The sequence below is a fragment of the Lissotriton vulgaris genome, chromosome 4_1, assembly GCF_964263255.1.
Source record: "Lissotriton vulgaris chromosome 4_1, aLisVul1.2, whole genome shotgun sequence".
Taxonomy (NCBI): Eukaryota; Metazoa; Chordata; class Amphibia; order Caudata; family Salamandridae; genus Lissotriton; species Lissotriton vulgaris.
This window is the reverse complement of record NC_141691.1, coordinates 520,849,594-520,871,217: the sequence shown is the minus strand read 5'-3', so window position 1 is coordinate 520,871,217 and position 21,624 is coordinate 520,849,594. Positions and strand designations below refer to the sequence as shown.

Genomic DNA, 21,624 nt, shown 5'->3' with positions numbered 1-21,624 from the left:
CAGCAGGGTTTTCCAGCAATTTACCTTTCTGTTGAGCTGGTACTGCACTTCACGCCAACATAGAGCACCTGACTGGGTGGGGGACTGCGTGCGCACAAAGGTGGCTTAGGTCAATGGGGGCAAAGCAACCTGGGGCACAGGAGAACAAGCCCCATTCCTCCGCTTTCATCTATTGGGAGGGGTGCCTTTTTAAAGACCTTCTTTTAAAAAAGATACACAGACAAATTAAGCAATCTATGCTTTAGAGGGATCTTCCCTGACCGGGAATCGAACCCGGGCCGCGGCGGTGAAAGCGCCGAATCCTAGCCACTAGACCACCAGGGAGTAGATGCTCTAGTGTGCCTGCCTTGCTCACCCCCTTATTGTGACTAAGCTAACTCCAATATAAAAATTAACGGTAAAGTCCGAGTGGGAGAAAGTTAGGTGTCACACAGTGTGTTTGTTATAAGCAATTACTTTTAACCTCCTGCAAAAGCCTTTTAACTCTGCAATCACCTCTTGCTGGACAGCTGGTGCTACAGCAGCAAGCATAAAAAGGTAGTTGAAGAAAGTAAATCCTTGGGTCTCACCAGGGTGGCCGAGTGGTTAAGGCGTTGGACTTAAGATCCAATGGACGTTTGTCCGCATGGGTTCGAGCCCCATTCCTGGTATGGGTTTTCAGCAGGTTTGTAGGAACGTGCAGATGCTTTTGAAAAGCATTTTCCTCCACCCTCCTCGGCCTCCCACTGCCCCTCCCCAACGGTCCCCATTCAAGCCTCAGGTGTGGAGTCTGCTGCTACTCTTCTACCAGCATGGATGCTTCCCAGAGCAATGAAGTGCCATCTACACAGAGCCCCTGCCTAGAGAAATACACCTCCTATGTCTTTTTCCACTATAGGGAGCAGGAGAAACTGATTGCTTCCTGGGCAACATGGGTCTGCCACTAGAATTTGCAGATTTCTCCCCTTTTTTTGATTTACGCCTACAGGCTCTCCCTTCCCAGTGGAGCAGGATCTGCTGATGCAGGCCCGGCTGGCCCAAACGTGCAAAGGGTTCTCCACAGGCCTCTGGGAAAGAAATTGAGCAGAGTTTCCTGCCCAGCCTCCTCTCGCCTTCCGAACGGGCTTCCAAACGGGCAATGCCCTGACGGGTCCCCCACAACCTATCCTGCCCATGCCCACACCCCTGTATATGAGGGTGACCCATGTCCCTCACCCTCCATGCTCGAATGGAAGGCCTGTGTGTCCTGAGGGGAGCACCAGACAGGCATCTCTCAGGCCAGGCAGACACCTGCAGAACCTGTTAAGCTCCAAAGCCTGTACATTCCCAAGATGCAACAGGTTACTATGCAAATCAGGCAGCCCTTGCCACACCCTCCCCGCCTCTGGCCTCTGCCGCTTTCCGTACGTGCAGCTCAGCTTTTTCTTACCCAGAGGCAGACTTCCGTTTTAGCAAACAGGTGGGTTGCAGTGGGTCCAGGACGCCATTTGGAGACAAAGCCTGCGGCCCAGTCAAAGGAGGACTACCTGCCACAGGCCATGGGGTCAGAAGCCTACAAAAGGAAGCGCGCCTCGGAATACAGGATCTCACTTGCTCAAGAGCCTTGCCTCCCACCATGGGAAGCAGCTCTAAAGGAACCTTGCGAAAATCATATTTTGAGCGATACTGCGTCATGCTAGGCAAATTGTGAGTCAGAAAAGCAACTTCATTTTGAGAAGCCCTGACCTACGGGAAGGAAAAGCTTTCAAGGTCAGAAGAGGGACTCGAACCCGGGCCGCGGCGGTGAGAGCGCCGAATCCTAACCACTAGACCACCAGGGAGCCCAGAGCCGTGCAGCAAAAGTTCATACACTGCTCTCCGAGTGACAAAACTCATGGGGGCTGAAAAAATATTTTATTCTACAGCAAATATGAATCGGAACTTAATCCTCATGATGCCACCAGACTGCCTGTCACTTCCAGGCACAGGCCATCCTCTCCCCCTTGCTACTGAACCGATGAATTCCTGCACAATCAGGATCCCCGGGAAAACCCAAGAGGGACACCTAGTGGCTGCTGATGGCGCACAGACAGCTGGTACACCTTCTCTCACCTATCTCGTTATTCAGCTTGCTGGAAGAATACATTGCGCTTAAGCGATTCAAGAGTGCAAAGGAGAAGAGTGCTCCAAAGTAGATGTATGCATCACAGCAGGGTTTTCCAGCAATTTACCTTTCTGTTGAGCTGGTACTGCACTTCACGCCAACATAGAGCACCTGACTGGGTGGGGGACTGCGTGCGCACAAAGGTGGCTTAGGTCAATGGGGGCAAAGCAACCTGGGGCACAGGAGAACAAGCCCCATTCCTCCGCTTTCATCTATTGGGAGGGGTGCCTTTTTAAAGACCTTCTTTTAAAAAAGATACACAGACAAATTAAGCAATCTATGCTTTAGAGGGATCTTCCCTGACCGGGAATCGAACCCGGGCCGCAGCGGTGAAAGCGCCGAATCCTAGCCACTAGACCACCAGGGAGTAGATGCTCTAGTGTGCCTGCCTTGCTCACCCCCTTATTGTGACTAAGCTAACTCCAATATAAAAATTAACGGTAAAGTCCGAGTGGGAGAAAGTTAGGTGTCACACAGTGTGTTTGTTATAAGCAATTACTTTTAACCTCCTGCAAAAGCCTTTTAACTCTGCAATCACCTCTTGCTGGACAGCTGGTGCTACAGCAGCAAGCATAAAAAGGTAGTTGAAGAAAGTAAATCCTTGGGTCTCACCAGGGTGGCCGAGTGGTTAAGGCGTTGGACTTAAGATCCAATGGACGTTTGTCCGCATGGGTTCGAGCCCCATTCCTGGTATGGGTTTTCAGCAGGTTTGTAGGAACGTGCAGATGCTTTTGAAAAGCATTTTCCTCCGCCCTCCTCGGCCTCCCACTGCCCCTCCCCAACGGTCCCCATTCAAGCCTCAGGTGTGGAGTCTGCTGCTACTCTTCTACCAGCATGGATGCTTCCCAGAGCAATGAAGTGCCATCTACACAGAGCCCCTGCCTAGAGAAATACACCTCCTATGTCTTTTTCCACTATAGGGAGCAGGAGAAACTGATTGCTTCCTGGGCAACATGGGTCTGCCACTAGAATTTGCAGATTTCTCCCCTTTTTTTGATTTACGCCTACAGGCTCTCCCTTCCCAGTGGAGCAGGATCTGCTGATGCAGGCCCGGCTGGCTCAAACGTGCAAAGGGTTCTCCACAGGCCTCTGGGAAAGAAATTGAGCAGAGTTTCCTGCCCCGCCTCCTCTCGCCTTCCGAACGGGCTTCCAAACGGGCAATGCCCTGACGGGTCCCCCACAACCTATCCTGCCCATGCCCACACCCCTGTATATGAGGGTGACCCATGTCCCTCACCCTCCATGCTCGAATGGAAGGCCTGTGTGTCCTGAGGGGAGCACCAGACAGGCATCTCTCAGGCCAGGCAGACACCTGCAGTACCTGTTAAGCTCCAAAGCCTGTACATTCCCAAGATGCAACAGGTCACTATGCAAATCAGGCAGCCCTTGCCACACCCTCCCCGCCTCTGGCCTCTGCCGCTTTCCGTACGTGCAGCTCAGCTTTTTCTTACCCAGAGGCAGACTTCCGTTTTAGCAAACAGGTGGGTTGCAGTGGGTCCAGGACGCCATTTGGAGACAAAGCCTGCGGCCCAGTCAAAGGAGGACTACCTGCCACAGGCCATGGGGTCAGAAGCCTACAAAAGGAAGTGCGCCTCGGAATACAGGATCTCACTTGCTCAAGAGCCTTGCCTCCCACCATGGGAAGCAGCTCTAAAGGAACCTTGCGAAAATCATATTTTGAGCGATACTGCGTCATGCTAGGCAAATTGTGAGTCAGAAAAGCAACTTCATTTTGAGAAGCCCTGACCTACTGGAAGGAAAAGCTTTCAAGGTCAGAAGAGGGACTTTTCCCTGACCGTGAATCGAACCCGGGCCGCGGCGGTGAGAGCGCCGAATCCTAACCACTAGACCACCAGGGAGCCCAGAGCCGTGCAGCAAAAGTTCATACACTGCTCTCCGAGTGACAAAGCTCATGGGGGCTGAAAACATATTTTATTCTACAGCAAATATGAATCGGAACTTAATCCTCATTGTAGGAAGGTGGATATCTGACTATGGTTACCCCCAAACTTTTTGCCTGGTGTTTAGCTGGTTTTTGACTTAGTTGGCCTGGGATCCTGCTATTCAGGGCCCCAGGCTGATTGCTCTCTCCTTAAAATGGACTCCATGTACCTTAGGTGCATAACACAATTGGAATTGGTTCACCTTATAAGCCCCTGTAACAGTGTACCATAGGTACCCAGGGCATAGGTGTAGCCAAGGCCTGCCAGGGGCTGCAGCATGTATTGTGCCACCCCTGGCCTGGCCTCCATATTTGACACAACTGGCTGATCACTCAGCTGGGGTAAGTTGGTGTAATCACCTCTTACTTAGGTGCAGTATGTCTGTGCCTAACCCTAACTGGACACATATGTTCCTATCAGCCACTCCTATGGAAGGCCTCATCAATCCTGGAGGCAGAGTGCTTGGAAATATGTGAGATGGTGCTCTAGCATGAGCTGAGCCTGTCTGCAGCTGTCGGGAACCACTCCCTAAGCTGTTCCGGGATATTGCCATACCATATACTCTTAAGTGCATTATAATCCTCGCGGTTAAATGCTATCTTTGGTTTGGCTTTATCAAAACATGTCGAGTAAGGTGTCATACGAATTGGAATACTATCCCCTCGCCAGTTCTGGCGACGGGGATAGCATTCCACCCTTCTAGAGGGACACGACATGTGTGTAGCCTTAACCCTGGTTAAAGTTAAACAGAGCCTCAGCATCACAAAATGGATGCTGCCACCACAGACACATGTCTGACCTCCTGCTGCTGGGAGTCCTTCCAGCGAGGAGGGCCTGGACAAAGGGTTTCCTGCCTGGGGAGGTGCGAGTACCACCCCAGACAGGGTTTTGTGTATTGGGTAGGACAGGGCTGAATAGATTGAGACATGCCTGGGGCACACAAGGTGTCCCTGTGCATAAGCCAGCCCAAACCGGTTCTGGGGCTTTCCAGCCCCATTCCTGGCGAGGAGCTGGACAAAGGAGAGGGGGTGTAACCACCCCCCTTCCTGGTCCCACCCATAGGGGAGGGACCTAGCAGGAGATCCACCCCTCAGATGGGAATAAGAGAGGGAGCAGTGCCATTGCACAGCAGATCATCCTGAAATCAACTTTAAACAAGAAGAAGACTGGACTTCGACATTCTGCTGCACAGAAGACTGAAGAGAATCTCCCTAGTGGCCTAGGAGGGGCCACCCTGTGAACACAGGCATCACCCAGCGCCTCGACGTCTGCTTTGCCGCCGCCTCCCGCCGGAGCCCGAGTGCAGAGCCTGACAAGACACAGCTTCCCAGACTTCTCCCAGCCCGATCCACAGTCCCTGCAAAGAAGGGACCCGTGGAGGCACCGAGAGACGTGGGAGCGGCCATCTTGAAAGACCCCCGAGACGCTGACTGCGCAGCACCCGAGGCACCCTCGACTTTGTGCTTTGGGGTTTGGGAAGCCCCACAACTGAGCAGCATTTGCACCAAAGATCAGCCCTCCAGCATCTCCACGATCTGCGTGGGGCCCTTTTGCTTCTTGCCACTCGACTCGCCATCCCGGCCGCTTGTCACGTGGTCAGCGGCCATCTTGGCGACGAAACCTACGAATTACACTGTGGGTCTGGTTGCCCCAGACTTGCCCTCGCTTCTGTAGAAAGGAGTACCCGCTCTGACCTTGCTGGTCCGAGTAATAAGCCTTTTTCACTTTCCCCGTGGCTTGCATTAGCCAAGGCTTGTTTGCTTCAATCGAGTTGCCGACACCGCCATCAGCTAGAGCCTTTAAGGGACAGCTCGTGATTGACTCCTGGACGTCCTTGACCTCTTCGTGTCCATGTGGCTGCAGAGAGAAGCAACACCTCATCACCTGTTTGCACCCGACTTTGCCTGGTTCCAATCTGGTTCCACGGTGGTCACTGGTCAGTGACTTTGAACATTGTCCCCTCTGTTTTCAGGTCTTCACCACTTCAGATCCACCCTTGGATCCACTGGACACTTCTCCTTCACATCGCCTGCAGCATCTTCAGCTTCAAGCGCCAAGAACCTGCGTGTCAAAACCCAACGCCACTTCGACCCTGTGCACCCACTTCCTGTGGGTGAGGTAACATTGCAAAGCCGGTGTCCCTACACTGGTACACACCTCTAGGGTCTGTGTCTTAAGTTTTGTTCCTCTAGGTTCAGCGGAAGTGCCCTTAAACTAACTTTGTACTTTTTAAGCACCATAGACTTTGCATTGGAAAGTGCGTGCACTTTGAACACTGCACCCGAGTCCCGTGGGCCTTTCCCGACTTAGTCATTGCCAGTCTCGAATAGCTCCAGCGATTCCCAAGGCCCTAGGCCTCTTCACTTTCCTCTTGGTATCTCTTATACCACTTTCTTAGTATATGGTTTAGGTGGCCCCTAGGGCTCATCCATATTGTGCAACTTTTGTGTATTTTAAACTGTCTTGTGATTTAACGCTTGTGCTTCTGTGCTCATAAAGAGTCCAGGGGATTTTAATAGTTAATAAATCAATATATATTTTCAATATATATCTGTGTGGTGTCCCTTTCATTTGGTATTCAAGGGGGTTGTGTATGGTATAACAGCTGGCTTCACATGCCTTTCAGAGTTTAGCCTAAGACTGCTTTGTCCACGTTACCATTAGGATAACTGGTCTACAAGGTTGAATTACAACCAATCATCATAAGGGTTGCTTGGCATGGTACAAAGTGATCACTAGAATTAGTGAGCATTATATACCAGGCCAACTTCTCACATTGGTGAGCAGCGGATTGGGATCTGAGCTTGCTCTTGTTTTACCATTGCAATCTTTGAGATTATCATTTGAAAGATCATACAGGTACCTGCTAGGTACATATAAAACAAGACTAGTATACATAAGTTCTACTGAACTTAGTTGTTGTAGAGCAAAGGGAGTAGCACACCCTAGCTACACCTACTAGATAGGTTTAGTAGGTAAACACCAGTGTAGGTAGATTGCAACACATCCACCCACACTAGAGCAATGTCTGGAACAGAGGGGTCCAGTGGACTTACTCCTGTTGAGAGTGACCCTCCAAGGGCACCATCCCAGTTTGCTATTTTTCCCTTTAAGGAATTAAGACAGCTTTGTGTCTTAAGGGGTCTGAAGACAGGGCCTTCCCCTACTACAGACCACCTAAGAGAGCTCTTGGATCAGTCTGAGGCTCTAAAGACCTCTAAAGCAAACCCCACAGGGGATGCTGAAGGAGGCCATCCTTCAGAGGATGACACTGTAGACACCCCTGCCCCTATCATCCTGGTAGATGAGGAAGCCTCCACCACTGGAGCTCTTCAAGTAGATGTAGAGGAAGAAGAAGAGGAGGAGGAGGTGGAAAGCAGTGAGTCAGATGATGACAGAAATAGTCAGGTGCTGGTCAGTAGACTGAACCAGGCTAACTTAAGTCAACTTGGGAATGAATCAGGTAACAACCCATTCAGACCCCCAGGTGGACTTAACCAGGGCCATAGGAGGAGGAGGCATCACTCAGGTGAATCCAATACCTCCCATGTCTCTAGAGGCTCTCATGGTCACTCCAGAAAGGAGATGACTAGCCCTCAGAGAAGGGAACATGAGGCCAAGATGAGAGAGGCTGAGCTTAGGATCCAGAGGCAAGAGTTAGAGGTTGCCCTGGCCAAGGAGAAACTTGCTAGAGCAAGACAGCCTAGAGAGAGTGGATTAGGATCCACTGGTGGCAGCAATATCCAGAAGGATAACGACAGGTCCTTTGATACAAGAAACCTGAGTAAGATTGTGCCCCCCTACAAAGCTGGGGATGATATCCACAAATGGATGACTGCACTTGAGAGAGCCTGCATGGTACAGCAGATCCCTCAGGAGCAGTGGGCAGCAATCTTGTGGCTCTCCTTTGAAGGTAGAGGCAGAGACAGACTCCTCACAGTTAGTGATGAGGATTCTAGAAACTACATGGTCCTGAAGAGTGCTCTGATTGATGGGTTAGGCTTAACCACTGAACAGTACAGGTTAATGTTCAGAGACACCCAGAAGACACAGACTCAGGACTGGTCTGAATGTGTTGAGTGTGCCACTAAGGCTCTGGAGGGCTGGTTGCTGGGAAGTAAGGTTACTGACTATACAGGATTGTATAATTTAATTATGAGAGAGCAAATCTTAAGTAATTGTCAAAATCAGCTTCTACATCAGCACCTGGTTGACTCTGATCTGACCTCCCCACAAGAATTGGGTAGGAGGGCAGACAAATGGGTCAGAACCAGGATCAGGCCTAAGAACCAGGGTGGTGACCAAAAGAAAGAGACTACCAAGCCTCAAGAGAAGGGTGGGGATAAAAGTAAGGAAAAGACTTCCCCAGGGCCCCAAAACTCCAAGAATGGGGGTGGGTCCCAAGACACTTCTACATCCCAGAAAAAGCCTTATTGTCATACCTGTAAACAGGTGGGGCATTACAAAACAGATAGCTGTTGTCCCAAGAATGGCAATAAGGAGAATATACCTCCAGGTAAGGCTCCAACACCTCCTGTCACTGTTAGCAGTGGTCCCCCAGGTGGTGGGAGCACCCCCAAGAATTTGGGTGGGTTTACTTTTGGAGGACAGGTGGACTCTGGCCTATCCAGGTCCCCTAACTCAGATACTCTTGTCTATGAGACTGGCATGGGGTTTGCCAATTTCACAGCTTGCCCAAACACTTTGAGCAAGTATAGACAGGAGCCCCTCATCAATGGCTTGAAAGTTGAGGCCTTCAGAGACACAGGGGCTAGCATCACCATGGTGGCTGAATGTCTAGTCCCCTCAAGGCAACTTTTACCTGATGCCAAATATCAGGTGACAAACATTGATGGCATAGAATCCAAGCATCCCATGGCAGTAGTCAATCTTAGCTGGGGAGGTGTCACTGGCCCAAAGAGAGTGGCAGTGTCAGCAAACTTGCCTGTAGATTGCCTACTGGGTAATGATTTGGAAATCTCAGCCTGGGCTGAGGTTGAACAGCAAACCCATTCTAGAATGGTAAATCTCCATGGAAAGGTTAGTGGGGCTGTAATGGCTACAGCCCCAATTCAAGATGTCCTTCCTGAAAAGGTTGGGAGGGCTGAGCAAACCTCAGCCCCATCTTTAGATAACTTCCCTCCTGAAGAGAGTAGCAGGGCTGTACTGATAACAGCCCATACCCAAACTGAGTCTCCTCCTGAAAAGGTTGGTGGGGCTGTGATGGCCACAGCCCAAACTCAAACTGATACATGGGTAGTGAAGCCTGAAATGATGGATCACTCCACCCAAACAGAGAGCATTGAGGAGGAAGAGAAATCTCCCTCCCACCAGACTTTAGGAAAGGATCAGCCTCCTCAGGGAACTGATCTTACCCCTGATGAAGGAACTGTCCCAGAGGTTGTTAGGCCTGGCCTAACAGAGCCTCTGATGGCAGTGGACCCTTCTCAGGTGGGACCCAGTCTGGAGCAGGTAACCTGCCCCTCTCTACCTTGCCTTACTCAGCCCAGGGCTGCAGAGGACAAGAAGGACAGTGAGACCCAAAGGGCCCCCTGTCAAATAAAGCACCCCCATCAGCAGATTAGGGGCACCGAAACTAGTAGCCCTAGTGAGGTGCAAGCTTTAAAAACTCCTGAGGGATCCCCCTTAAAAGTAGTTAGGGACCTCCCCCAGATGGATATTGTTGGGCACAGCCAAACCTGGGACCCTAAGGGCCCAAACCTGACCTGTCCCTCCAGTAAGCCAAACAGAGGGACCCAGCCTCCAGCTTTAGGTAACCAGAGGTTGACCCTGAGAGCACAGTGCAACTCAGTCAGAGAAAGAAAGGCACACATGGTGGAGAGTGATTGGAGGAAGCTGAGCCCTACAGAGGAAACTCACTTCAGTACTCCATCTCAACACCAGCCTTTGACTTTGCAAAGACACACCACAGGTAGAGATTCCCTATGGTGGAGACCCTCCGATACCCTTAGGGTGAGGGATTGCTTAGTGGACCATGAGACAGGGGGTTACCAAGCCAGAGCTGGTACTTCCTTATATGTTCACTTAGGCAATATAGGCTTACCTGGTCAAGGATAGCCTTATCTCCTTTCGTTTGGGGGGGGTTATGTAGGAAGGTGGATATCTGACTATGGTTACCCCCAAACTTTTTGCCTGGTGTTTAGCTGGTTTTTGACTTAGTTGGCCTGGGATCCTGCTATTCAGGGCCCCAGGCTGATTGCTCTCTCCTTAAAATGGACTCCATGTACCTTAGGTGCATAACACAATTGGAATTGGTTCACCTTATAGGCCCCTGAAACAGTGTACCATAGGTACCCAGGGCATAGGTGTAGCCAAGGCCTGCCAGGGGCTGCAGCATGTATTGTGCCACCCCTGGCCTGGCCTCCATATTTGACACAACTGGCTGATCACTCAGCTGGGGTAAGTTGGTGTAATCACCTCTTACTTAGGTGCAGTATGTCTGTGCCTAACCCTAAACTGGACACATATGTTCCTATCAGCCACTCCTATGGAAGGCCTCATCAATCCTGGAGGCAGAGTGCTTGGAAATATGTGAGATGGTGCTCTAGCATGAGCTGAGCCTGTCTGCAGCTGTCGGGAACCACTCCCTAAGCTGTTCCGGGATATTGCCATACCATATACTCTTAAGTGCATTATAATCCTTGCGGTTAAATGCTATCTTTGGTTTGGCTTTATCAAAACATGTCGAGTAAGGTGTCATACGAATTGGAATACTATCCCCTCGCCAGTTCTGGCGACGGGGATAGCATTCCACCCTTCTAGAGGGACACGACATGTGTGTAGCCTTAACCCTGGTTAAAGTTAAACAGAGCCTCAGCATCACAAAATGGATGCTGCCACCACAGACACATGTCTGACCTCCTGCTGCTGGGAGTCCTTCCAGCGAGGAGGGCCTGGACAAAGGGTTTCCTGCCTGGGGAGGTGCGAGTACCACCCCAGACAGGGTTTTGTGTATTGGGTAGGACAGGGCTGAATAGATTGAGACATGCCTGGGGCACACAAGGTGTCCCTGTGCATAAGCCAGCCCAAACCGGTTCTGGGGCTTTCCAGCCCCATTCCTGGCGAGGAGCTGGACAAAGGAGAGGGGGTGAAACCACCCCCCTTCCTGGTCCCACCCATAGGGGAGGGACCTAGCAGGAGATCCACCCCTCAGATGGGAATAAGAGAGGGAGCAGTGCCATTGCACAGCAGATCATCCTGAAATCAACTTTAAACAAGAAGAAGACTGGACTTCGACATTCTGCTGCACAGAAGACTGAAGAGAATCTCCCTAGTGGCCTAGGAGGGGCCACCCTGTGAACACAGGCATCACCCAGCGCCTCGACGTCTGCTTTGCCGCCGCCTCCCGCCGGAGCCCGAGTGCAGAGCCTGACAAGACACAGCTTCCCAGACTTCTCCCAGCTCGATCCACAGTCCCTGCAAAGAAGGGACCCGTGGAGGCACCGAGAGACGTGGGAGCGGCCATCTTGAAAGACCCCCGAGACGCTGACTGCGCAGCACCCGAGGCACCCTCGACTCTGTGCTTTAGGGTTTGGGAAGCCCCACAACTGAGCAGCATTTGCACCAAAGATCAGCCCTCCAGCATCTCCACGATCTGCGTGGGGCCCTTTTGCTTCTTGCCACTCGACTCGCCATCCCGGCCGCTTGTCACGTGGTCAGCGGCCATCTTGGCGACGAAACCTACGATTTACACTGTGGGTCTGGTTGCTCCAGACCTGCCCTCGCTTCTGTAGAAAGGAGTACCCGCTCTGACCTTGCTGGTCTGAGTAATAAGCCTTTTTCACTTTCCCCGTGGCTTGCATTAGCCAAGGCTTGTTTGCTTCAATCGAGTTGCCGACACCGCCATCAGCTAGAGCCTTTAAGGGACAGCTCGTGATTGACTCCTGGACGTCCTTGACCTCTTCGTGTCCATGTGGCTGTAGAGAGAAGCAACACCTCATCACCTGTTTGCACCCGACTTTGCCTGGTTCCAATCTGGTTCCACGGTGGTCACTGGTCAGTGACTTTGAACATTGTCCCCTCTGCTTTCAGGTCTTCACCACTTCAGATCCACCCTTGGATCCACCGGACACTTCTCCTTCACATCGCCTGCAGCATCTTCAGCTTCAAGCGCCAAGAACCTGCGTGTCAAAACCCAACGCCACTTCGACCCTGTGCACCCACTTCCTGTGGGTGAGGTAACATTGCAAAGCCGGTGTCCCTACACTGGTACACACCTCTAGGGTCTGTGTCTTAAGTTTTGTTCCTCTAGGTTCAGCGGAAGTGCCCATAAACTAACTTTGTACTTTTTAAGCACCATAGACTTTGCATTGGAAAGTGCGTGCACTTTGAACACTGCACCCGAGTCCCGTGGGCCTTTCCCGACTTAGTCATTGCCAGTCTCGAATAGCTCCAGCGATTCCCAAGGCCCTAGGCCTCTTCACTTTCCTCTTGGTATCTCTTATACCACTTTCTTAGTATATGGTTTAGGTGGCCCCTAGGGCTCATCCATATTGTGCAACTTTTGTGTATTTTAAACTGTCTTGTGATTTAACGCTTGTGCTTCTGTGCTCATAAAGAGTCCAGGGGATTTTAATAGTTAATAAATCAATATATATTTTCAATATATATCTGTGTGGTGTCCCTTTCATTTGGTATTCAAGGGGGTTGTGTATGGTATAACAGCTGGCTTCACATGCCTTTCAGAGTTTAGCCTAAGACTGCTTTGTCCACGTTACCATTAGGATAACTGGTCTACAAGGTTGAATTACAACCAATCATCATAAGGGTTGCTTGGCATGGTACAAAGTGATCACTAGAATTAGTGAGCATTATATACCAGGCCAACTTCTCACACTCATGATGCCACCAGACTGCCTGTCACTTCCAGGCACAGGCCATCCTCTCCCCCTTGCTACTGAACCGATGAATTCCTGCACAATCAGGATCCCCGGGAAAACACAAGAGGGACACCTAGTGGCTGCTGATGGCGCACAGACAGCTGGTACACCTTCTCTCACCTATCTCGTTATTCAGCTTGCTGGAAGAATACATTGCGCTTAAGCGATTCAAGAGTGCAAAGGAGAAGAGTGCTCCAAAGTAGATGTATGCATCACAGCAGGGTTTTCCAGCAATTTACCTTTCTGTTGAGCTGGTACTGCACTTCACGCCAACATAGAGCACCTGACTGGGTGGGGGACTGCGTGCGCACAAAGGTGGCTTAGGTCAATGGGGGCAAAGCAACCTGGGGCACAGGAGAACAAGCCCCATTCCTCCGCTTTCATCTATTGGGAGGGGTGCCTTTTTAAAGACCTTCTTTTAAAAAAGATACACAGACAAATTAAGCAATCTATGCTTTAGAGGGATCTTCCCTGACCGGGAATCGAACCCGGGCCGCAGCGGTGAAAGCGCCAAATCCTAGCCACTAGACCACCAGGGAGTAGATGCTCTAGTGTGCCTGCCTTGCTCACCCCCTTATTGTGACTAAGCTAACTCCAATATAAAAATTAACGGTAAAGTCCGAGTGGGAGAAAGTTAGGTGTCACACAGTGTGTTTGTTATAAGCAATTACTTTTAACCTCCTGCAAAAGCCTTTTAACTCTGCAATCACCTCTTGCTGGACAGCTGGTGCTACAGCAGCAAGCATAAAAAGGTAGTTGAAGAAAGTAAATCCTTGGGTCTCACCAGGGTGGCCGAGTGGTTAAGGCGTTGGACTTAAGATCCAATGGACGTTTGTCCGCATGGGTTCGAGCCCCATTCCTGGTATGGGTTTTCAGCAGGTTTGTAGGAACGTGCAGATGCTTTTGAAAAGCATTTTCCTCCGCCCTCCTCGGCCTCCCACTGCCCCTCCCCAACGGTCCCCATTCAAGCCTCAGGTGTGGAGTCTGCTGCTACTCTTCTACCAGCATGGATGCTTCCCAGAGCAATGAAGTGCCATCTACACAGAGCCCCTGCCTAGAGAAATACACCTCCTATGTCTTTTTCCACTATAGGGAGCAGGAGAAACTGATTGCTTCCTGGGCAACATGGGTCTGCCACTAGAATTTGCAGATTTCTCCCCTTTTTTTGATTTACGCCTACAGGCTCTCCCTTCCCAGTGGAGCAGGATCTGCTGATGCAGGCCCGGCTGGCTCAAACGTGCAAAGGGTTCTCCACAGGCCTCTGGGAAAGAAATTGAGCAGAGTTTCCTGCCCCGCCTCCTCTCGCCTTCCGAACGGGCTTCCAAACGGGCAATGCCCTGACGGGTCCCCCACAACCTATCCTGCCCATGCCCACACCCCTGTATATGAGGGTGACCCATGTCCCTCACCCTCCATGCTCGAATGGAAGGCCTGTGTGTCCTGAGGGGAGCACCAGACAGGCATCTCTCAGGCCAGGCAGACACCTGCAGTACCTGTTAAGCTCCAAAGCCTGTACATTCCCAAGATGCAACAGGTCACTATGCAAATCAGGCAGCCCTTGCCACACCCTCCCCGCCTCTGGCCTCTGCCGCTTTCCGTACGTGCAGCTCAGCTTTTTCTTACCCAGAGGCAGACTTCCGTTTTAGCAAACAGGTGGGTTGCAGTGGGTCCAGGACGCCATTTGGAGACAAAGCCTGCGGCCCAGTCAAAGGAGGACTACCTGCCACAGGCCATGGGGTCAGAAGCCTACAAAAGGAAGTGCGCCTCGGAATACAGGATCTCACTTGCTCAAGAGCCTTGCCTTCCACCATGGGAAGCAGCTCTAAAGGAACCTTGCGAAAATCATATTTTGAGCGATACTGCGTCATGCTAGGCAAATTGTGAGTCAGAAAAGCAACTTCATTTTGAGAAGCCCTGACCTACTGGAAGGAAAAGCTTTCAAGGTCAGAAGAGGGACTTTTCCCTGACCGTGAATCGAACCCGGGCCGCGGCGGTGAGAGCGCCGAATCCTAACCACTAGACCACCAGGGAGCCCAGAGCCGTGCAGCAAAAGTTCATACACTGCTCTCCGAGTGACAAATCTCATGGGGGCTGAAAACATATTTTATTCTACAGCAAATATGAATCGGAACTTAATCCTCATTGTAGGAAGGTGGATATCTGACTATGGTTACCCCCAAACTTTTTGCCTGGTGTTTAGCTGGTTTTTGACTTAGTTGGCCTGGGATCCTGCTATTCAGGGCCCCAGGCTGATTGCTCTCTCCTTAAAATGGACTCCATGTACCTTAGGTGCATAACACAATTGGAATTGGTTCACCTTATAGGCCCCTGTAACAGTGTACCATAGGTACCCAGGGCATAGGTGTAGCCAAGGCCTGCCAGGGGCTGCAGCATGTATTGTGCCACCCCTGGCCTGGCCTCCATATTTGACACAACTGGCTGATCACTCAGCTGGGGTAAGTTGGTGTAATCACCTCTTACTTAGGTGCAGTATGTCTGTGCCTAACCCTAACTGGACACATATGTTCCTATCAGCCACTCCTATGGAAGGCCTCATCAATCCTGGAGGCAGAGTGCTTGGAAATATGTGAGATGGTGCTCTAGCATGAGCTGAGCCTGTCTGCAGCTGTCGGGAACCACTCCCTAAGCTGTTCCGGGATATTGCCATACCATATACTCTTAAGTGCATTATAATCCTCGCGGTTAAATGCTATCTTTGGTTTGGCTTTATCAAAACATGTCGAGTAAGGTGTCATACGAATTGGAATACTATCCCCTCGCCAGTTCTGGCGACGGGGATAGCATTCCACCCTTCTAGAGGGACACGACATGTGTGTAGCCTTAACCCTGGTTAAAGTTAAACAGAGCCTCAGCATCACAAAATGGATGCTGCCACCACAGACACATGTCTGACCTCCTGCTGCTGGGAGTCCTTCCAGCGAGGAGGGCCTGGACAAAGGGTTTCCTGCCTGGGGAGGTGCGAGTACCACCCCAGACAGGGTTTTGTGTATTGGGTAGGACAGGGCTGAATAGATTGAGACATGCCTGGGGCACACAAGGTGTCCCTGTGCATAAGCCAGCCCAAACCGGTTCTGGGGCTTTCCAGCCCCATTCCTGGCGAGGAGCTGGACAAAGGAGAGGGGGTGTAACCACCCCCCTTCCTGGTCCCACCCATAGGGGAGGGACCTAGCAGGAGATCCACCCCTCAGATGGGAATAAGAGAGGGAGCAGTGCCATTGCACAGCAGATCATCCTGAAATCAACTTTAAACAAGAAGAAGACTGGACTTCGACATTCTGCTGCACAGAAGACTGAAGAGAATCTCCCTAGTGGCCTAGGAGGGGCCACCCTGTGAACACAGGCATCACCCAGCGCCTCGACGTCTGCTTTGCCGCCGCCTCCCGCCGGAGCCCGAGTGCAAAGCCTGACAAGACACAGCTTCCCAGACTTCTCCCAGCCCGATCCACAGTCCCTGCAAAGAAGGGACCCGTGGAGGCACCGAGAGACGTGGGAGCGGCCATCTTGAAAGACCCCCGAGACGCTGACTGCGCAGCACCCGAGGCACCCTCGGCTTTGTGCTTTGGGGTTTGGGAAGCCCCACAACTGAGCAGCATTTGCACCAAAGATCAGCCCTCCAGCATCTCCACGATCTGCGTGGGGCCCTTTTGCTTCTTGCCACTTGACTCGCCATCCCGGCCGCTTGTCACGTGGTCAGCGGCCATCTTGGCGACGAAACCTACGATTTACACTGTGGGTCTGGTTGCCCCAGACTTGCCCTCGCTTCCGTAGAAAGGAGTACCCGCTCTGACCTTGCTGGTCCGAGTAATAAGCCTTTTTCACTTTCCCCGTGGCTTGCATTAGCCAAGGCTTGTTTGCTTCAATCGAGTTGCCGACACCGCCATCAGCTAGAACTTTGAGGGACAGCTCGTGATTGACTCCTGGACGTCCTTGACCTCTTCGTGTCCATGTGGCTGCAGAGAGAAGCAACACCTCATCACCTGTTTGCACCCGACTTTGCCTGGTTCCAATCTGGTTCCACGGTGGTCACTGGTCAGTGACTTTGAACATTGTCCCCTCTGTTTTCAGGTCTTCACCACTTCAGATCCACCCTTGGATCCACTGGACACTTCTCCTTCACATCGCCTGCAGCATCTTCAGCTTCAAGCGCCAAGAACCTGCGTGTCAAAACCCAACGCCACTTCGACCCTGTGCACCCACTTCCTGTGGGTGAGGTAACATTGCAAAGCCGGTGTCCCTACACTGGTACACACCTCTAGGGTCTGTGTCTTAAGTTTTGTTCCTCTAGGTTCAGCGGAAGTGCCCTTAAACTAACTTTGTACTTTTTAAGCACCATAGACTTTGCATTGGAAAGTGCGTGCACTTTGAACACTGCACCCGAGTCCCGTGGGCCTTTCCCGACTTAGTCATTGCCAGTCTCGAATAGCTCCAGCGATTCCCAAGGCCCTAGGCCTCTTCACTTTCCTCTTGGTATCTCTTATACCACTTTCTTAGTATATGGTTTAGGTGGCCCCTAGGGCTCATCCATATTGTGCAACTTTTGTGTATTTTAAACTGTCTTGTGATTTAACGCTTGTGCTTCTGTGCTCATAAAGAGTCCAGGGGATTTTAATAGTTAATAAATCAATATATATTTTCAATATATATCTGTGTGGTGTCCCTTTCATTTGGTATTCAAGGGGGTTGTGTATGGTATAACAGCTGGCTTCACATGCCTTTCAGAGTTTAGCCTAAGACTGCTTTGTCCACGTTACCATTAGGATAACTGGTCTACAAGGTTGAATTACAACCAATCATCATAAGGGTTGCTTGGCATGGTACAAAGTGATCACTAGAATTAGTGAGCATTATATACCAGGCCAACTTCTCACATTGGTGAGCAGCGGATTGGGATCTGAGCTTGCTCTTGTTTTACCATTGCAATCTTTGAGATTATCATTTGAAAGATCATACAGGTACCTGCTAGGTACATATAAAACAAGACTAGTATACATAAGTTCTACTGAACTTAGTTGTTGTAGAGCAAAGGGAGTAGCACACCCTAGCTACACCTACTAGATAGGTTTAGTAGGTAAACACCAGTGTAGGTAGATTGCAACACATCCACCCACACTAGAGCAATGTCTGGAACAGAGGGGTCCAGTGGACTTACTCCTGTTGAGAGTGACCCTCCAAGGGCACCATCCCAGTTTGCTATTTTTCCCTTTAAGGAATTAAGACAGCTTTGTGTCTTAAGGGGTCTGAAGACAGGGCCTTCCCCTACTACAGACCACCTAAGAGAGCTCTTGGATCAGTCTGAGGCTCTAAAGACCTCTAAAGCAAACCCCACAGGGGATGCTGAAGGAGGCCATCCTTCAGAGGATGACACTGTAGACACCCCTGCCCCTATCATCCTGGTAGATGAGGAAGCCTCCACCACTGGAGCTCTTCAAGTAGATGTAGAGGAAGAAGAAGAGGAGGAGGAGGTGGAAAGCAGTGAGTCAGATGATGACAGAAATAGTCAGGTGCTGGTCAGTAGACTGAACCAGGCTAACTTAAGTCAACTTGGGAATGAATCAGGTAACAACCCATTCAGACCCCCAGGTGGACTTAACCAGGGCCATAGGAAGAGGAGGCATCACTCAGGTGAATCCAATACCTCCCATGTCTCTAGAGGCTCTCATGGTCACTCCAGAAAGGAGATGACTAGCCCTCAGAGAAGGGAACATGAGGCCAAGATGAGAGAGGCTGAGCTTAGGATCCAGAGGCAAGAGTTAGAGGTTGCCCTGGCCAAGGAGAAACTTGCTAGAGCAAGACAGCCTAGAGAGAGTGGATTAGGATCCACTGGTGGCAGCAATATCCAGAAGGATAAAGACAGGTCCTTTGATACAAGAAACCTGAGTAAGATTGTGCCCCCCTACAAAGCTGGGGATGATATCCACAAATGGATGACTGCACTTGAGAGAGCCTGCATGGTACAGCAGATCCCTCAGGAGCAGTGGGCAGCAATCTTGTGGCTCTCCTTTGAAGGTAGAGGCAGAGACAGACTCCTCACAGTTAGTGATGAGGATTCTAGAAACTACATGGTCCTGAAGAGTGCTCTGATTGATGGGTTAGGCTTAACCACTGAACAGTACAGGTTAATGTTCAGAGACACCCAGAAGACACAGACTCAGGACTGGTCTGAATGTGTTGAGTGTGCCACTAAGGCTCTGGAGGGCTGGTTGCTGGGAAGTAAGGTTACTGACTATACAGGATTGTATAATTTAATTATGAGAGAGCAAATCTTAAGTAATTGTCAAAATCAGCTTCTACATCAGCACCTGGTTGACTCTGATCTGACCTCCCCACAAGAATTGGGTAGGAGGGCAGACAAATGGGTCAGAACCAGGATCAGGCCTAAGAACCAGGGTGGTGACCAAAAGAAAGAGACTACCAAGCCTCAAGAGAAGGGTGGGGATAAAAGTAAGGAAAAGACTTCCCCAGGGCCCCAAAACTCCAAGAATGGGGGTGGGTCCCAAGACACTTCTACATCCCAGAAAAAGCCTTATTGTCATACCTGTAAACAGGTGGGGCATTACAAAACAGATAGCTGTTGTCCCAAGAATGGCAATAAGGAGAATATACCTCCAGGTAAGGCTCCAACACCTCCTGTCACTGTTAGCAGTGGTCCCCCAGGTGGTGGGAGCACCCCCAAGAATTTGGGTGGGTTTACTTTTGGAGGACAGGTGGACTCTGGCCTATCCAGGTCCCCTAACTCAGATACTCTTGTCTATGAGACTGGCATGGGGTTTGCCAATTTCACAGCTTGCCCAAACACTTTGAGCAAGTATAGACAGGAGCCCCTCATCAATGGCTTGAAAGTTGAGGCCTTCAGAGACACAGGGGCTAGCATCACCATGGTGGCTGAATGTCTAGTCCCCTCAAGGCAACTTTTACCTGATGCCAAATATCAGGTGACAAACATTGATGGCATAGAATCCAATCATCCCATGGCAGTAGTCAATCTTAGCTGGGGAGGTGTCACTGGCCCAAAGAGAGTGGCAGTGTCAGCAAACTTGCCTGTAGATTGCCTACTGGGTAATGATTTGGAAATCTCAGCCTGGGCTGAGGTTGAACAGCAAACCCATTCTAGAATGGTAAATCTCCATGGAAAGGTTAGTGGGGCTGTAATGGCTACAGCCCCAATTCAAGATGTCCTTCCTGAAAAGGTTGGGAGGGCTGAGAAAACCTCAGCCCCATCTTTAGATAACTTCCCTCCTGAAGAGAGTAGCAGGGCTGTACTGATAACAGCCCATACCCAAACTGAGTCTCCTCCTGAAAAGGTTGGTGGGGCTGTGATGGCCACAGCCCAAACTCAAACTGATACATGGGTAGTGAAGCCTGAAATGATGGATCACTCCACCCAAACAGAGAGCATTGAGGAGGAAGAGAAATCTCCCTCCCACCAGACTTTAGGAAAGGATCAGCCTCCTCAGGGAACTGATCTTACCCCTGATGAAGGAACTGTCCCAGAGGTTGTTAGGCCTGGCCTAACAGAGCCTCTGATGGCAGTGGACCCTTCTCAGGTGGGACCCAGTCTGGAGCAGGTAACCTGCCCCTCTCTACCTTGCCTTACTCAGCCCAGGGCTGCAGAGGACAAGAAGGACAGTGAGACCCAAAGGGCCCCCTGTCAAATAAAGCACCCCCATCAGCAGATTAGGGGCACCGAAACTAGTAGCCCTAGTGAGGTGCAAGCTTTAAAAACTCCTGAGGGATCCCCCTTAAAAGTAGTTAGGGACCTCCCCCAGATGGATATTGTTGGGCACAGCCAAACCTGGGACCCTAAGGGCCCAAACCTGACCTGTCCCTCCAGTAAGCCAAACAGAGGGACCCAGCCTCCAGCTTTAGGTAACCAGAGGTTGACCCTGAGAGCACAGTGCAACTCAGTCAGAGAAAGAAAGGCACACATGGTGGAGAGTGATTGGAGGAAGCTGAGCCCTACAGAGGAAACTCACTTCAGTACTCCATCTCAACACCAGCCTTTGACTTTGCAAAGACACACCACAGGTAGAGATTCCCTATGGTGGAGACCCTCCGATACCCTTAGGGTGAGGGATTGCTTAGTGGACCATGAGACAGGGGGTTACCAAGCCAGAGCTGGTACTTCCTTATATGGCCACTTAGGCAATATAGGCTTACCTGGTCAAGGATAGCCTTATCTCCTTTTGTTTGGGGGGGGTTATGTAGGAAGGTGGATATCTGACTATGGTTACCCCCAAACTTTTTGCCTGGTGTTTAGCTGGTTTTTGACTTAGTTGGCCTGGGATCCTGCTATTCAGGGCCCCAGGCTGATTGCTCTCTCCTTAAAATGGACTCCATGTACCTTAGGTGCATAACACAATTGGAATTGGTTCACCTTATAGGCCCCTGTAACAGTGTACCATAGGTACCCAGGGCATAGGTGTAGCCAAGGCCTGCCAGGGGCTGCAGCATGTATTGTGCCACCCCTGGCCTGGCCTCCATATTTGACACAACTGGCTGATCACTCAGCTGGGGTAAGTTGGTGTAATCACCTCTTACTTAGGTGCAGTATGTCTGTGCCTAACCCTAAACTGGACACATATGTTCCTATCAGCCACTCCTATGGAAGGCCTCATCAATCCTGGAGGCAGAGTGCTTG

The 21,624-nt window shown here is 50.8% G+C and overlaps 8 non-coding genes across 8 annotated transcripts; 3 read left to right on the top strand and 5 right to left on the bottom strand.

Annotated features, from left to right (window-relative positions):
• Window positions 1-252: 252 nt before the first annotated feature.
• TRNAE-UUC (transfer RNA glutamic acid (anticodon UUC)) lies at window positions 253-324 on the bottom strand. Its single transcript has one exon. It is a non-coding gene; the product is annotated as a tRNA-Glu (tRNA).
• A 243-nt stretch (window positions 325-567) lies between these two features.
• Window positions 568-650, top strand: TRNAL-UAA (transfer RNA leucine (anticodon UAA)). The gene has a single exon. It is a non-coding gene; the product is annotated as a tRNA-Leu (tRNA).
• Window positions 651-2,417: 1,767 nt separating this feature from the next.
• TRNAE-UUC (transfer RNA glutamic acid (anticodon UUC)) lies at window positions 2,418-2,489 on the bottom strand. The gene has a single exon. It is a non-coding gene; the product is annotated as a tRNA-Glu (tRNA).
• Window positions 2,490-2,732: 243 nt separating this feature from the next.
• TRNAL-UAA (transfer RNA leucine (anticodon UAA)) lies at window positions 2,733-2,815 on the top strand. The gene has a single exon. It is a non-coding gene; the product is annotated as a tRNA-Leu (tRNA).
• Window positions 2,816-3,909: 1,094 nt separating this feature from the next.
• On the bottom strand, window positions 3,910-3,981 carry TRNAE-CUC (transfer RNA glutamic acid (anticodon CUC)). Its single transcript has one exon. It is a non-coding gene; the product is annotated as a tRNA-Glu (tRNA).
• Window positions 3,982-13,432: 9,451 nt separating this feature from the next.
• Window positions 13,433-13,504, bottom strand: TRNAE-UUC (transfer RNA glutamic acid (anticodon UUC)). Its single transcript has one exon. It is a non-coding gene; the product is annotated as a tRNA-Glu (tRNA).
• A 243-nt stretch (window positions 13,505-13,747) lies between these two features.
• TRNAL-UAA (transfer RNA leucine (anticodon UAA)) lies at window positions 13,748-13,830 on the top strand. Its single transcript has one exon. It is a non-coding gene; the product is annotated as a tRNA-Leu (tRNA).
• A 1,094-nt stretch (window positions 13,831-14,924) lies between these two features.
• On the bottom strand, window positions 14,925-14,996 carry TRNAE-CUC (transfer RNA glutamic acid (anticodon CUC)). The gene has a single exon. It is a non-coding gene; the product is annotated as a tRNA-Glu (tRNA).
• Between the last annotated feature and the right edge of the window lie 6,628 nt (window positions 14,997-21,624).